Source organism: Salmo trutta, chromosome 6 (assembly GCF_901001165.1).
Source record: "Salmo trutta chromosome 6, fSalTru1.1, whole genome shotgun sequence".
In the NCBI taxonomy this organism is placed as follows: domain Eukaryota; kingdom Metazoa; phylum Chordata; class Actinopteri; order Salmoniformes; family Salmonidae; genus Salmo; species Salmo trutta.
In genome coordinates this window covers 39,146,030-39,159,915 of record NC_042962.1, presented here as the reverse complement: position 1 = coordinate 39,159,915, position 13,886 = coordinate 39,146,030, and the positions used below count along the sequence as shown (strand labels likewise).

At 43.5% G+C, this 13,886-nt stretch overlaps 1 long non-coding RNA gene across 1 annotated transcript; it reads right to left on the bottom strand.

Moving 5' to 3' along the window:
• On the bottom strand, positions 1 to 8,543 carry LOC115195907 (uncharacterized). Its single transcript, XR_003878774.1, has 8 exons — positions 7,784 to 8,543; positions 7,646 to 7,702; positions 7,447 to 7,562; positions 7,237 to 7,307; positions 6,999 to 7,104; positions 2,052 to 2,118; positions 1,822 to 1,961; positions 1 to 1,498 (listed from the first exon to the last, which is right to left on the bottom strand). It is a non-coding gene; the product is annotated as an uncharacterized LOC115195907 (long non-coding RNA).
• Between the last annotated feature and the right edge of the window lie 5,343 nt (positions 8,544 to 13,886).

The following is a 13,886-nucleotide window of genomic DNA, read 5'->3' as shown; positions in this document are numbered from 1 at the left end:
CAACATAGCTACTAGAAGTAACATGTTAGTAAACCCGCTACAATCACGCAGTACAGTAAAGCTTGGGCGTTATCCCGATTTTCATACGGTTCTTCTACCATTCCAGGATTTATGGTATTACCGGCTTAGCATACAAGGGGGCACTAAAAATGTAAAAAGCCCATTGGGTGTCTTACTACCAAAATCTCATTCATTTTAGCTTGTAAATATCCACACTCTTTTGATTGGTAGGATAACGTGTCAGTTCATATTGCAAGAGCTCTGATATGTTGGAGGACGTCCTCTGGAAGTCATTGTAATTATTGTGTAAGTCTATGGAAGGGGGTGAGAACCATGAGCGTCCTAGGTTTTGTATTGAAGTCAATGTACCCAGATGACAAAAAATAGCTGTCCTCCGGCTACACAATGGTGCTACCCGACAGAACGCTGTTGAGGCTACTGTAGACCTTCATTTCAAAACGGTGAGTTTTAAATCAGTTATTTGATGTGCATATATTTAGTATAGATTTTCTAAAAAGGGTAACTTAAAGTTTCACTATTTTTATGAAATTCACTGAGTAGGATCGTCTTCCCCCTTCCTCCTTTGAGGAGGCTCCAACTGACCTACACACACACTAACCCTTGTGTACTCCCAAAGGTGCAAAGTCTTTCCCGCAGGGTGTTGCAGGCTTTGAGGAGGGGTACCCTTTCTGAGTGTGGTCTTGGACTGGCATGAGTGGGCTATCCAAGGGGCGTCTTCCACGGACAAAGCAAAGGCCCGCACATCGCGACGGAACCGAGCCAACTGCTCCACCACGTTCTCTAGGGTCCCCGAAGAATCTACAGAATGAGCCTCCTGAAGGTGAAGATAGGTGAGATATGGGAACAAGTAAACCATTTAGGGTTATGGTCCCTTATGGTCCTGTGTGGCTCAGTTGGTATTACATGGTGCTTGCAATGCCAGGGTTGTGGGTTCGATTCCCACGGGGGACCAGTATGCTCTGGATAAAAGTGTCTGCTAAAATGTCAAATGTAACATAAAATTGTTATAATTAACCTGACGTTAAGCCCATAATTGGTGCCATTTTAACCACCAAAAAAAAAAGTTACGTTTATGGACATTTACCATTAAAATGGTGCAGACACACCATGTACACAATCATATGTTGCACTGGAAAAAGGCAGGGTACACCATAGAGTACAAGCCATCCCCTTATGAAACACAGGAAAATCTGCATGATAAATTGTGTCATCTTTGTAACAATTCAATGCAATCTGTGAAGGTATGACTTGTGATGTTACATCTTATTCAGGTTAGTTGTGTTGAGATGTTGACTTTCTTAGCCTGAACCTGTTCCTCAGAGGGGTACGCTATGTTTGTCATGGTTCTCATCTTGACAGGTTACCTTAGTGATGGGCTGAAGATGGCGGTTCCCATGGTAAACAAGGCTCATGATGGCGTTGACGACCCTTGGCGTATCAAAGTCATCTGACAACGTTTGCTTTGGTTTCAGCTAACCTTGAAAACACAGACGCCAAGGAATTGGTCAAGGTTTATCTGCTTACCGTCTGAAGAACATGGGGTATGGTAGGAAAATTAACTGTTCAACCAGACTTATTAAACATAGATACAAGTGACCCACCTTGTGTAAAATATGCAAGCAAATATATCACCTTGACAAAGGCATCATAATTGAAAATTGCAGTAATGTCTCAATCAACTGAGAATGCATGTGACTCTCCTGATGCGATGTTCCTGAACTAGAATGAACTTGTGTGTGTATTCAATGGTGTATTACACTGTATATAAGTATAATAGCAGAAAGGAGATGTAGGCCCTACCTTTCCCATAATGCCCCCTCTTGCACAGCCTGGCATTGCAGCTGGCCCCTCATGTAGACCTGGGCATCATGGGTGAAGGCAGTAATTGGTTGCCAGGGAGCTCCGGGCTTCGTTCAAGCTGGCGTCACTGTAGTTGATTGCTGCAAACAACAAAAGTGATGAGCTCAACATCACTTGAGTAAAATGAAAACCAGTGTACCACAATAAAAACCACCAAAAAGGATTCACACCTGATCTGTATTTGGTCAGCAGGCAGAACATTCAGAATTCATTGGCGGAGTAAGATTCTAGGAAGTCCTACAAGAGAGAGAGATGGACACACATGAAGTAGATATTACCTCAATTAGGAAGAACGAAGACATGTTATAAAACAAATGACCTTTTCTATAGTACAAGCCTGAAACCATTTAATGATGTTTATTGATTTAAAAGTAGCTGTACTGTAGATCAACACTTTACCTTTAACATGATATAATTATTCAAGGACTTTGAAATTTTCTCAGCACTTCCTTTAAGATGTAAATGTCATGTATAAGAAAATAAAGTAAAAGTACAAATGCAGATATGAATCGTATCCTTTTTGCCGTTCTCCATCATTACCCATGGAGGACTTAAGTCAAATAAAATCAAAGTTTATTTGTCACTTGCGCTGAATACAACAGGTGTAGACCTTACAGTGAAATGCTTACTTACAGGCTCTAGCCAATAGTGCAAAAAAGGTATTAGGTGAACAATGGGCAAGTATAGAAATAAAAACAGTAAAAAGACAGTGAAAAACTGTAGCGAGGCTATATACAGTAGCAAGGCTACATACAGACACCGGTTAGTCAGGCTGATTGAGGTAGTATGTACATGTAGATATGGTTAAAGTGCATATATGATGAACAGAGAGTAGAAGCAGCGTAAAAGAGGGGTTGGGGGGGGCCCACAATACAAATAGTCCGTGTAGCCATTTGATTACCTGTTCAGGAATCTTATGGCTTGGGGGTAAAAACTGCTTTTTTGTCCTAGACTTGGCACTCCGGTACCGCTTGCCATGCGGTAGTAGAGAGAACAGTCCATGACTGGGGTGGCTGGGGTCTTTGACAATTTTTTTTAGCCTTTCTCTGACACCACCTGGTGTAGAGGGCCTGGATGGCAGGCAGCTAAGCCCCAGTGATGTACTGGGCCGTACTCACTACCCTCTGTAGTGCCTTGCGGTCGGAGGCCGAGCAATTGCCGTATGATGCAACCAGTCAGGATGCTCTCGATGTTGCAGCTGTAGAAACTTTTGAGGATCTCAGGACCCATGCTAAATCTTTTTAGTTTCCTGAGGGGGAATAGGCTTTGTTGTGCCCTCTTCACAACTGTCTTGGTGTGTTTGGACCATTCTAGTTTGTTGGTGATGTGGACACCAAGGAACTTGAAGCTCTCAACCTGCTCCACTACAGCCACGTTGATGAGAATGGGGGCGTGCTCGGTCCTCCTTTTCCTGTAGTCCACAATCATCTCCTTAGTCTTGGTTACGTCGAGGGACAGGTTGTTATACTGGCACCACCCGGCCAGGTATCTGACCTCCTCCCTATAGGCTGTCTCGTTGTTGTCGGTGATCAGGCCTACCACCGTTGTGTCGTCTGCAAACTTAATGATGGTGTTGGAGTCGTGCCTGGCCATGTAGTCGCGGGTGAACAGGGAGTACAGGAGGGGACTGAGCACGCACCCCTGGGAGGCTCCAGTGTTGAGGATCAGCGTGGCAGATGTGTTGCTACCTACCCTCACCACCTGGGGGCGGCCCGTCAGGAAGTCCAGGATCCAGTTGCAGAGGGAGGTGTTTAGTCCCAGGATCCTTAGCTTAGTAATGAGCTTTGAGGGTACTATGGTGTTGAACGCTGATCTGTAGTCAATGAATAGCATTCTCACATAAGTGTTCCTTTCGTCCAGGTGGGAAAGGGCAGTGTGGAGTGCAATAGAGATTGGATTATCTGTGGATCTGTTGGGGTGGTATGCAAATTGGAGTGGATCTAGGGTTTCTGGGATAATGGTGTTTGTGAGCCATTACCAGCCTTTCAAAGCACTTCATGGCTACGGACGTGAGTGCTACGGGTCTGTAGTCATTTAGGCAGGCTGCCTTTGTGTTCTTAGGCACAGGGACTATAGTGGTCTGCTTGAAACATGTTGGTATTACAGACTCAATCAGGGACATGTTGAAAATTTCAGTGAAGACACCTGCCAGTTGGTCAGCACATACCCGGAGCACACGTCCTGGTAATCCGTCTGGCCCCACAGCCTTGTGTATGTTGACCTGTTTAACCTCTTACATCTAGACATTCCGCTAGCGGAACACCTGCTCCAATATCCAATGATGGGCGTGGCGCGAAATACAAACTCCTCTAAAATCCGAAAACTTCCATTTTTCAAACATATGACTATTTTACAGCATTTTAAAGATAAGACTCTCGTTAATCTAACCACACTGTCCGATTTCAAAAAGGCTTTACAGCGAAAGCAAAACATTAGATTATGTCAGCAGAGTACCCAGCCAGAAATAATCAGACACCCATTTTTCAAGCTAGCATATAAATGTCACAAAAACAAAACCACAGCTAAATGCAGCACTAACCTTTGATGATCTTCATCAGATGACAACCCTAGGACATTATGTTATACAATGCATGCATGTTATGTTCAATCAACTTCATATTTATATCAAAACCCAGCTTTTTTACATTAGCATGTGACGTTCAGAACTAGCATACCCCCCGCAAACTTCCGGTGAATTTATTAAATTACTCACGATAAACGTTCACAAAAAGCATAACAATAATTTTAAGAATTATAGATACAGAACTCCTCTATGCACTCGATATGTCCGATTTTAAAATAACTTTTCGGTGAAAGCACATTTTGCAATATTCTCAGTAGATAGTCCGGCATCACAGGGCTAGCTATTTAGACACCCAGCAAGTTTAGCCTTCACTAAACTCCGATTTACTATTAGAAAAGTTTGATTACCTTTGGTGTTCTTCGTCAGAATTACATTTTACATTTTAGTCATTTTAGCAGACGCTCTTATCCAGAGCGACTTACAGTGCATTTGGGTGTGGAAGGGAATGAAATTGTAGAATGCACTCCCAGGACTTCTACGTACTTCGAAGCATGTCAACCGCTGTTTAAAATCAATTTTTATGCAATTTCTCGTAAAAAAGCGATAATATTCCGACCGGGAAAGCGTGTATACGTACAAAGAGAGAGAAAATAAAAGCATGCTATCCCCTCGTGCACGAGCCTGAGTCTCATAGTACTGTTACTGGCCACTATCCAAACACGCTAATGTTTTTCAGCCAGAGCCTGCAAAGCCACGATTCAGCTTTTTGCCGCCTTCTGAGATCCCATGGGAGCCGTAGGAAGTGTCACGTAACAGCAGAGATCCACTGTAATGGATAGAGATAATCAAGAAGGGCAAGAAATGGTCAGACAGGGTACTTCCTGTACAGAATCTTCTCAGGTTTTGGCCTGCCAAATGAGTTCTGTTATACTCACAGACACCATTCAAACAGTTTTAGAAACTTTGGAGTGTTTTCTACCCAAAGCTAATAATTATATGCATATTCTAGTTTCTGGGCAGGAGTAATAATCAGATTAAATCGGGTACGTTTTTTTATCCGGCCGTGAAAATACTGCCCCCTAGCCATAACAGGTTAAAGATCTTACTCACGTCGGCTACGGAGAGCGTGATCACACAGTTGTCCGGAACAGCTGATGCTCTCATGAATGCCTCAGTGTTGCTTGCCTCGAAGCGAGCATAGAAGTGATTTAGCTCGTCTGGTAGGCTTGTGTCACTGGGCAGCTCGCGGCTGTGCTTCCCTTCGTAGTCTGTAATAGTTTGCAAGCCCTGCCACATAAGACGAGCATTGGAGCCAGTGTAGTATGATTCAATCTTAGCCCTGTATTGACGCTTTGCCTGTTTGATGGGCATAGCAGGATTTCTTGTAAGCTTCCGGGTTAGAGTGCCGCACCTTGAAAGCGGCAGCTCTACCCTTTAGCTCAGTGCGAATGTTGCCTGTAACCCATGGTTTCTGGTTGGGGTATGTACGTACAGTCACTGTGGGGACGACGTCCTCAATGCACTTATTGATAAAGCCAGTGACTGATGTGGTGTACTCGTCAATGCCATCGGTAGAATCCCGGAACATGTTCCAGTCTGTGATAGCAAAACAGTCCTGTAGTTTAGCATCTGCTTCATCTGACCACTTTTTTTATAGACCGAGTCACTGGTGCATCCTGCTTTAATTTTTGCTTGTAAGCAGGAATCAGGAGGATAGAGTTGTGGTCGGATTTACCAAATGGAGGGCGAAGGAGAGCATTGTACGCGTCTCTGTGTGTGGAGTACAGGTGATCCTGAATTTTTTCCCCCTCTGGTTGCACATTTAACATGTTGATAGAAATTTGTTAGAACTGATTTAAGTATCCCTACATTAAAGTCTCCGGCCACTAGGAGCGCCGCCTCTGGGTGTGTGGTTTCCTGTTTGCTTATATCCTTATACAGCTGATTGAGTGCGGTCTTAGTTCCAACATCTGTCTGTGGTGGTAAATAAACAGCCACGAAAATAATATCTGAAAACTCTCTCGGCAAGTAGTGTGGCCTGCAATTTCTCACAATATACTCTACTTCAGGCGAGCAAAATATAGAGATTTCCTTAGATTTCGTGCACCAGCTGTTGTTTACAAATATGCGCATTCGATGTGGCAGCCGGGTCTTCTCTTGCCCCAGGGAGACTTCCAAGAGGGCTCCTGCGGCTTGGAACAGGGCAACATCCCTGCTGTTCCGTTTCTCTGTGTCCCCTTGGAAACAGTATGTTAAAGCTGAGTTCCTACCCAAAACATGTATCAGTTAGTCAATCATTGCCTTGCTTATGGTCTTGAAAAAACATACTGTAGACTGTAGTCTTCCAAACACAAAGGAAGTAAGAGTCACTATGACAAAAACATGTCACAATGAAGTGATGTAAACACGTACCAGGCTCACCAGCTGCATCTCCAGCACCCATAAGCTTGCCGTAACGGACCCCGATTGACCTGATACCGAAATACACGTCCCTTGCAGCAGAATGAACACACGGAATTCAGATTCCGCAACTATTTGCAAACTGATCTTGGCTTGAGAATGTATAAACAACAACTTTTACATATAGACATACCTTGTTTTGTGGCATAGACGTGTTCATTTCTGATGATGCCCTCGATGAAAGCCACGATTTGCGGTATATTCTCAGTGACCCTCAAGTGCACAGCAGGAGGAAGAACCTTGAAAAATATAAACAAACATGCATATCAAATATATGTGCAGTAATTAATGTATGCAGGGTAAGTACTATATAGTACACAGCTAACAAAAGCTAATTTCTTCCACCCAACAAACATTACATACTCACACACCTTCACGGCTAACATGTCATGTCAAATTCCTCTTCGTACAATCTGGCCAGGACTGTTGGATTTATGCTTTTCTGCAATGTCAAAAATATAATCAAATTATGAAATTTTCACCAATATCATCAGCACAACAGCATCTTGTGCTACCAATATAGTATAGTAGATACCAATATAGTAATTATAGGTGCTGCATCAGAGGTATAATAAGCCTACCTCCAAAGCTCTTCTGATGATTTTATCATCGATGTCTGATGACCATGACATGGATGACATTAATGCCAAAGACCCTGGATAGAACCATCTGGATGATGTCAAATCTGACATAGGAGCTACGAGAGAGAGAAAAACTCAGCGGTATCAGTATAGCAAAATAAACTTATGACATTTCATTTTTGTATAATTAAAAAAATACTTTGAGAGTGGGTTCCCCAGGTAAGCATGGTCATAGACAGTGGGTCCACAGCTATACCTGCAATGACAGTACAAATAATTACTACCGTCCCAGAAAGGTCAGTAGTAGTAGCTATATGAAATCCCATGTTTTCCATACCAAGTAGCAATTCCTTCCTGAGCCAATACCAGTGGATGTTTCTGGTTGTGGGAGGCTGTTGTAGGTCTTCAACCCCATGTAGTATCCTGTTGGTCGAGTCCATTTCTTCCCCGCCCCTGTACATGATACACTGGGTCTGAAAATCAGTTTGCTTGGTAACACTAACGTTGGCTGAATGTCCTTGGAGAAAGCATACCCGCTTCTTAATTTCAATAGAAACGGCGTAAATATTGTTATGCAGGGCCACATGGTAACAACTGAGTGCAAAATAATATGATGTAGCTGGCGGTAGAGCCACTCGTCCACAGTCCCTTGTGTCCAGTGTAACAGACAGGTACTAGCTAGCTTGACAGTTCTCAATATAGCTAATGTTGATTAGCAGGCAACTCAACTGCCACCTCCAAATGTGTCGTCCGTTGTGCCTGGACGATACCTCGACATGCTTCAATATTATGGAACGCCGGATTAGGTTTTAAAGCACGTGGTCAAAACACAATCCTTTTAATGCTACGCGTGTAAAGTAAGCAGGTGCAGATGCTAAATTAACCCCATACGCGTCAAATAAGCGCGTGCAAATGTGCTTGCAGGCGGTCCAACATGTGCTAAATAAACGGAAGCAAGCGGTCCTGCACACATCAATTATGGAAGTATGTATTTGATTGTAAAGCGCAAGTTTGTAAATTGAATCGTGAAAGCTGCTGTACTCTGCATTACAAAGTCGTATTCCGTTCACAACTAGCCTCGTACAATACATCCAGATCTCGCGAGCTCTTCTTCTTCTATGATATAATGGTGGTCCGCAAACCAACGTTAAAGGTGCATGCTGCCACCTACTGTGTTGGAGTGTTTGGTCTATCACGGTTTCTAACATTTCTAAATCCTCCGACCTAACTCAGTACTTCGGAGAAAATAAAAAAGAGCCCTACTAACTTCTAATAGAATCTTACCCCATCCCCCAAATCCTTTCCCAACCTCGTCTAACATCAATGACCCTACACTTTCCCTCTCTTCAACATACTTACAACAATATACACTCCAGACACAAACCAATCACATGCTTGCCAACGACATGTAATCACAAGTTCAATGTACAATTTCTTAAGTGCAATCGAGCAAACACCTCTTCCTTCCTAATCTGACCTTTGAATCTTGATCACTGACCTTTCTTTGGAGGGCACATACAGTGCATTCAGAAAGTATTCAGACCCCTTCCTTTTTCCACATTTTCTTACGTTACAGCCTTATTATAAAATTGATCAAATTGTTTTTTTCCCCTCATCAATCTACACACAATACACCATAATGGCAAAGCAAAAACAGGATTTTAGAAATGTTTGCAAATGTATTAAAAATAAAAAACGGAAAAATCACATTTACATAAGTATTCAGACCCTTTATTGAGTACTTTGTTGAAGCACCTTTGGCAGCAATTACAGCCTCGAGTCTTCTTGGGTATGACTCTACAAGCTTGGCACACTTGTATTTAGGGAGTTTCTCTCATTCATCTTTACAGATCCTCTCAAACTCTGTCTGATTGGATGGGAAGTGTTGCTGCACAGCTATTTTCAGGTCTCTCCAGAAATGTTCGATCGGGTTCAAGTCGGGCTTTGGCTGGGCCACTCAAGGACATTCAGAGACTTATCCTGAAGCCACTCCTGCGTTGTCTTGGTTGTGTGCTTAGGGTCGTTGTCCTGTTGGAAGTTGAACCTTCGCCACAGTTTGAGGTCCTGAGCACTCTGGAGCAGGTTTTCATCAAGGATCTCTGTACTTTGCTCCGTTCATCTTTCCTGACTAGTCTCCCAGTCCCTGCCGCTGAAAAACATTGCCACACCACGATGCTGCCACCACCATGCATCACTGTAGGGATGGTGCCAGGTTTCCTCCAGACGTGACGCTTGGCATTCAGGTCAAAGAGTTCCTTATTGGTTTCATCAGATGAGAGAATCTTGTTAATCATGGTCTGAGAGTTCTTTAGGTGCCTTTTGGCAAACTCCAAATGGGCTATCATGTGCCTTTTACTGAGGAGTGGCTTCCGTCTGGTCACTCTACCATAAACACTTGATTGGTGGAGTGCTGCAGAGATTGGTTGTCCTTCTGGAAGATTCTCCCATCTCCATAGAGGAACTCTGGAGTTCTGTCAGAGTGACCATTGGGTTCTTGGTCACCTCCCTGACCAAGGCCCTTCTCCCCCGATTACTGGTTGACTGGGTGGCCAGCTCTAGGAAGAGCAAACACTTCTTCCATTTAAGAACGACAGAGGCCACTGTGTTCTTGAGGACCTTAAATACTGCATACATTTTTTGATACACTTCCCTAGATCTGTGCCTCAACACAATCCTGTCTCTGAGTTCTACAGACAATTCCTTCGACCTCATGGTTTGGTTTTTGCTCTGACATGCACTGTACACTATGGGACCTTATACAGACCGGTGTGTGCGTTTCCATTGTTTAATATAAACCATTTTTAAACTTTATTTAACTAGACAAGTCAGTTAAGAACAAATTCTTATTTATAATGACAGCCTACACTGGCCAAACCCGGATGACAATTGTGTGACGCCCTATGGGACGGCCGATTGTGATACAGCCTGGATTCAAACCAGGGTGTCTGTAGTGATGGTTCTAGCACTGAGATGCGGTGCCTTAGACCGCTGCACCACTCGGGAGCCCATGTCCAAACAATTTAATTTATCATAGGTGGACTCAAATGAAGTTGTATAAACATCTCAAGGATGATCAATGGAAACAGGATGCACCTGAGCACAATTTCAGGTCACATAGCAGAGGGTCTGAATACTTATGTAAATAAGGTATTTCTGTTTTTTGTTTTGAAGAAATTAGCTCGAATTTCTAAAAACCTGTTTTCGCGTTGTCATTATGGGGTATTGTGTGTCGATTGATGAAGACATGTTTTTATTTAATAAATTTTATAATAAGGCTGTAGCGTAAGAAAAAGTGGAAAAAAGGAAGGGGTCTGAATACTTTCCAAATGCACTGTAAATACTTATGCTCAGAGTCCCATCTCTTCTGCTACACATTTGTCAAAATGGCTCTGATCTTACATTTGGACTCACCTCTACCCAGTGGAACATTAACATCAATTATATCTTGTTTCAAAGCTCTTTTGGCTAGCTGGTCTACAATTTCATTCCCTTCCACACCCAAATGTGCTGGGATACAGCAGAATCTCACTACTATACCCATTCTCTCAATTCAACATATTAATATTAATACCTCCAATAGTAGGTCACTCCTATTAGATTTACCCGATGATTCAAAACAGACTTGAGAATCTGAGCATACTATAATTCTAACAGGTTGTACGTCCTCCACCCACTGGAAGGCAACTATTATTGCCAACAGTTCAACTGAGTATACTGACAGTTCATCTGTTAGTCTTCTACATATCTGCACATCAAATTCAGGAACATAAATGCCTGCTCCTGTGCGCCTACTATCTGGGTCCTTGGATCCAACTGTGAAACATTTCTACCAATGTAATTGTTAACCAGTTTCCTTATATCACTGACTTCTGACCATTCGTTCCTTTTCTCTACCAAGGTTAGGTCAACAACAGGATCTGGGAGTAACCATGGAGGAACATCCCCTATCACAAAGGGCTAACCTCCAACTCCCTCAAACCGCTCTCATCAGCAAGCTTTACAACTGTCCAACCAAAACCACTGCCTTGTCTACTAGTATACTTTAATGACAATGTTTTACTCTGTATATCCAAAGGCATCTCACCTGCCTCCAAGGCACATACAGATGTTGATTTAAACGCGCCAATACATATCCTTAAAGCTATATACTGGATTCTGTCCAGCTTCTGAAGCCAAGTCTTCGCCGCTGTTATCTCGTGAGTTCACAACAACACTAGTCACCACATCACTTCACTAATGTCACAAACCTGGCTGACGGGGGAGGAACACAGAGTTTTACCAAACATTAGGAACACCTTCCTAATATTGAGTTGCACTCAATATTTGTCCTCAGAACAGCACCAATTCGTTAGGGCATGCTCTACAAGGTGTCGAAAGCATTTCACATACTCCAATACTTTATGCTTCCCACAGTTGTGTCAAAAATCCTTCTTTAACCTGTCTCCTCCCCTTCATCTCCACTGATTGAAGTGGATTTAACAACTGACGTCAATAAGGGATCATAGCTTTCACCTGGATTCACCTGGTCAGTCTGTCATGGAAAGAGCAGGTGTTCTTAGTATTTATATGCTCAGTGTATAATTTGTATTTATTAGGTATCCCCATTAGCTGCTGCCAAGGCAGCAGCTACTCTTCCTGAGGTCCAAACACACCAAAGCACCCACATTACATATAAAACAAAAGATATAACAGTGAACTGTTTGTACTGAATGAGCTAAAGATAAGATCCCTACACCACCACATATCCACAACACAAAATGTTCAATACCACCATACAACAGTATCACAATGTGTGCGTATGCATGTGTCTGTACCTTTGGTGTGTCTCTTCACAGTCCCCGTTGTTCCATAAGGTGTATTTTTACTTGCTATTTAAATCTGATTCTACTGCTTGCATCAGTTGCTTGATATGGAATAGAGTTCCATGTAGTCATGGCTCTATGTAAACTCAGCACAAAAAGAAACGTCCCTTTCTCAGGACCCTGTCTTTCAAAGATAATTCGTAAAAATCCAAATAACTTCACTGATCTTAATTGTAAAGGGTTTTAAACACTGTTTCCCATGCTTGTTCAATGAACCATAAACAAATAATGAACATGCACCCGTGGAACGGTCGTTAAGACACTAACATCTTACAGACGGAAGGCAATTAAGGTCACAGTTATGATAACTTAGGACACTAAGGAGGCCTTTCTACTGACTCTGAAAAACACCAAAAGAAAGATGCCCAGGGTTGCTGCTCATCTGCGTGAACGTGCCTTAAGCATGCTGCAAAGAGGCATGAGGACTGCAGATGTGGCCAGGGCAAAAAATTGCTATGTCCGTACTGTGAGACACCTAAGATAGCGCTACAGGGAGACAGGACGGACAGCTGATTGTCCTCGCAGTGGCAGACCACGTGTAACAACACTTGCACAGGATCGGTACATCCGACCATCACACCTGCGGGACAGATACAGGATGGCAACAACAACTGCCCAAGTTACACCAAGAACGCACAATCCCCCCCATCAGTGCTCAGACTGTCCGCAATAGGCTGAGAGAGGCTGGGCTGAGGGCTTGTAGGCCTGTTGTAAGGCAGGTCCTCACCAGACATCACCGGCAACAACGTCGCCTATGGGCACAAACCCACCGTCACTGGACCAGACAGGACTGGCAAAAAGGACTCTTCACTGACAAGTTACAGTTTTGTCTCACCCGGGGTGATGGTCGGATTTGCGTTTATTGTCGAAGGAATGAGCGTTACACCGGGGCCTGTACTCTGGAGCGGGATCGATTTGGAGGTGGAGGGTCCGTCATGGTCTGGGGCGGTGTGTCACAGCATCATTGGACTGAGCTTGTTGTCATTGCAGGCAATCTCAACGCTGTGCATTACAGGGAAGACATCCTCCTCCCTCATGTGGTAGCCTTCCTGCAGGCTCATCCTGACATGAACCCCCAGCATGACAATGCCACCGCCATACTGCTTGTTCTGGGCGTGATTTCCTGCAAGACAGGAATGTCAGTGTTCTGCCATGGCCAGCGAAGAGGCCGGATCTCAATCCCATTGAGCACGTCTGGGACCTGTTTGATCGGAGGGTGAGGGCTAGGGCCATTCCCCCCAGAAATGTCTTGGTGGAAGAGTGGGGTAACATCTCACAGAAAAAAACTGTGCGCCTCCCATAGTCTGTGCTGGACTTGGGAACTGTGAAGAGACCTCTGGTGGCATGTTTTGTGGGGTATGCATGGATGTCCGAGCTGTGTGCTAGTATTTTAAACAGACAGCTCGGTACATTCAGCTTGTCAATACCTCTTACAAAAACAAGTAATGATGAAGTCAATCTCTCTTCCACTTTGAGCCATGAGAGATTGACATGCATGTCATTAAAGTTAGCTCTCCGTATAGGACCTGCCTTGTTGATAGTGTTGTTAAGAAGGCAGAGCAGTGCTTTATTATTCAC